The sequence below is a fragment of the Aethalodelphis obliquidens genome, unplaced genomic scaffold (genome assembly GCF_003676395.1).
Source record: "Aethalodelphis obliquidens isolate GAN/ISIS:26980383/991018 unplaced genomic scaffold, ASM367639v1 scaffold13, whole genome shotgun sequence".
Taxonomy (NCBI): domain Eukaryota; kingdom Metazoa; phylum Chordata; class Mammalia; order Artiodactyla; family Delphinidae; genus Aethalodelphis; species Aethalodelphis obliquidens.
The window spans coordinates 10,626,347-10,630,178 of record NW_020837957.1 but is presented as its reverse complement, the minus strand read 5'-3'; positions in this window follow the sequence as shown (position 1 = coordinate 10,630,178).

Genomic DNA, 3,832 nt, shown 5'->3' with positions numbered 1-3,832 from the left:
GGACGCGCAGGCTCAGCGGCCATGGCTCACGGGCCCAGCCGCTCCGCAGCATGTGGGATCCTCCAGGACCGGGGCACGAACCCGTGTTCCCTGCATCGGCAGGCGGACTCTCAACCACTGCGCCACCAGGGAAGCCCTCAAATTCTTATATAAAACTTTTAGCCATGTCTCATAAATTAATAATTTGAAAACTAGAGGCTGTCTTTTTCATTTATCTTTTGTTTGATAGGCCAGGCAGTAAAACCAAAGGAACTGTTACTGAATGAGGCAAAGTCTTCAACTTTGTGAAAAGACATGGCTAGATTAATACTTAGTTCTCTTATTAATCATTTTATTTAGGCTTTTGAATCTAAGGGCTTATAGAATTTAAGAAAATGCAGTCTTCGTTACATTAGTTGATGATAAGAATACCATGTCTTTTTTTTTTTAAGAAATATACTTACTTGGCCTTTTTCTAACATCTGAAAAAAAATAGATTCATCATTTCTTGTGTTTAAAAAAAATGGAAAATTGAATTATCTGGTTAGATTATCATGCCCCTGCACTTTAGAAAAAATGCAACAAGTGTTCCATTTCATGGCAATCATTTCATAAACATGGCTAAACTTTCATTCTCTGTGAAGAAAATGACAACAATGCATTTATAAATGGATGAACAAGATAGCTTTAAAAGAAACTATACTAAGTCCTTTCAATCTTTCAATAGAGTTTATCAAAATATTTCTACTTTTTCCATTAGGTAGTGACATGGTGACTTGAAATAAGTGTAAATGAGGTTTTTTTTTTCACTCATAATATTTTTTGAAGTCAGTAATTCTAAAGCACCAACTTTCCTAATTCACCTGAAAAGAAGGCAGCAATGAGCAAAGTACATGACTTGCCTTCAAAGACCTTCCAGTTTCATGGTGAAGACAAAGTAGTTACAGTGTGACCGTGTGTAAGCAAACCACAGGACTAATGTGAAACATCTCCCTCAGTCACACAAAATACATAGTTGAGGATCATGGACCCAATTAATCTTTAAGCTCTCAAAATTGTTACATTGATCAAAGGCAATATTTGATATAATATGCTATGCAGTTGGTTTCAAAATGATAGATTCCTTAAAAGTCAAGATGTTGCTAGAATAGATTCATTGACATTGGATCATACTTTATCTCACCCTGTACGTTCCTTGGCTTCTGACATTTTCTTATCTTCTGAAAATTCTGTTCTATTTACACGAGTTTATCTTATAGTTCATTCTTTTTCTAAAACACCTAATCTACGACCTTAAACAACTCCATAAGATCACTTTAAACTTTCTCAAGTAGAAGATGACCATCCTCCTCTTCCTTTCATTCCACACTTTCTTCTCCCCAAAATATTTCTGGGTGCAATAAAAAGTCAGTTGTTTTTTGACATGCTGTTAGTATTTAATTTTTAATTAAATTTAATTCTTTTCTAAATAACTAGTACTCTGTAAATGTATTTCATAAGACTATCTCCCCCCTCCTACTTTCCATCTTCTTAGCTCATGTACACAGATGTCTAAGGTATTCATTTTCCTTTGATGAGGACCTTGGCACATATTTCAAAAGCTTCCTCTACCCCAATTCCTGTTATCATCTTGGACTATTTTTAAATCTATTTATGTGAGTTTTCAAATCTATTTTTTAAACCAATATGTAATATTTATGTATGGAGCACTGTGTATATCATTAGAAATACAAAGTTGATTATTATTTCAGAGCCTCCAGCATTAAGGAGCTCATATTGTGAGACAGACAAGTGAACCAAAGAGTTATGGTACAATCTTTCATGAAATGTAAAAGGATTTTGTTTAAAGGCCTGTGGAAAGAAATTATAAATAATTCTTACTTACTAAAGTAAGACATATGCCATTTTACAACCTTGACTCCAATCTAGCCTGTTAATCTTGATATCCATATCTTCACTCTCTATCTGTTTCCCCCCTTACCACCCACCAAAACTCCAGATTTTAGCCTTATTGAATTACTTTCCATTCTTTAAACTTGCCACGCCTTTTGGAATTCTGTGCGGTTTTTCATATGGTTCCATCTGTCTGAAATATCTATTACCCTTCTTGGCCATCTGTCAAACTCCCGTTCATACACTTTAGCTTAAAAATTAACTACCAGATGAAAACTTCCCTGATACTGCGAAAAACGTTGAAATACCAGTTCTTCTGTTCTCCCATGCCCTTTGTATGTACCTGTCATCATATTTTATAGTAATTTAAAGTGTCATCTCTTTAATATGTCTCTGAACTCCTAGAAGTTAGAGACTGAATATATATATTTAGTACCTGGCACATAATAAGTGATAAAAAAGTGTTTTTTTGAAATAAAGATTGACACATAAACAAGGAAAGATGCTAGAGAAATTCACATCAAAGGAGAGTTTTTTTTTTTTATTCTTATGGTGTTCCTTAGATACAACTTTCCTGTTAATAACTGATTAATTTTTAAGTGTAATGAATATTGCCTTTAAGGTCTCTGAATTTTCTAGACATCTTTATTAGTTTGGTAAGCTAACTTCTCTCAGAAGCAAGCCTCAGATTAGAGTGCTTAACACAATAAATTTTATTTTTTTGTTCATATAAATTCCAATTCCGATGTTCCCATTAGGTACTTTTACAGGGTGACCCTATTCCATGTGGTGTCTCTCACAAATTCAGTCTCCATGCAGCTTATGAATTTGCTATCTGTAAAATAAGGTTTCTAAATGTGTTGAAAAGGGAAAAAGAGCTCCTCTTCCGTTTTCTTTCTGGCTAATGTCTCAGCCAGGAACTGAAACATATCAATTCTGCTCATGTTTCATTGGCTAGAATTAGTTGCTTGGCACTATCTAGATACAAAGGGCGGGGAGATATTTCCAGGTACGTCTTATACTATAGAGATTATGGATATTGGTGGTCCATTAGCCCTCTGTGTCACACAAGTGAACTGGCTTAAATACCTGTAAATAGTAGTTATTATCCTGAAGCTAGGATCTGATTATTGAAGAGAATTTGAACCCACCAAAAATGCATCTGTAGATGACTAAAGAAGAGGCATAATTAACTATGGATTGAATAAACTATTCCTTCCAAAAGTGTTCTCTTTAATTTGGATAGAACTTTAAAATTTATAATAGACCACTTAATAGATCTAGAAAATCCACAATTATGTCTGGTTCCCGGAATTTTATTGTTGTTTTAGAGGAAATATGTTTTAAGTCATGGTCCAGTATAAAAACTATAGGTTTTATTTAAAGTTTAGAAAATTAGTACAAGACATTGGAATTTTGTCTTGCCCTTAATCCAAGACAAAGTGTCTGTGAAAAGCTGATTTCATCTGCAACTGCTCCTCACATGTGATTTCTGTTCTTCTGTGACAAATGGGCTAACAATTCTGGCTCAGTTATAATCAAATACGAGTCTGAGTGTTTTGTTTTTGAACCCAAACATGCACCGACACAGTGTCTAGAGTCTAAGAGAACTAATCCATGTTATTATTTTTGCCAAATAATTTATTGATTGATGTCTACATGTCAAGAAATTACAAGGCACTAGACGTTTGCAAAATCTCTGTTAGATGAAATTATATGAGGCTATTTCCTGTAAGATATACCAAAGACCCCTTTTATATGCTAATATTAATCTTTCTTACTACCACTATGTTTGCCTACCACTACAGTTTGAATATATGATAACCATTTTATTTCTTCACTTGACAGATGTTTATGGTGTATTTGTTTCATGTGCTAATCTTAGTACCAGGTATGAAGAATACAAAGATTAATAAAACTTTTTGTAAATTTCCAAGATGTAGTGCTTTCCAAAATTAAT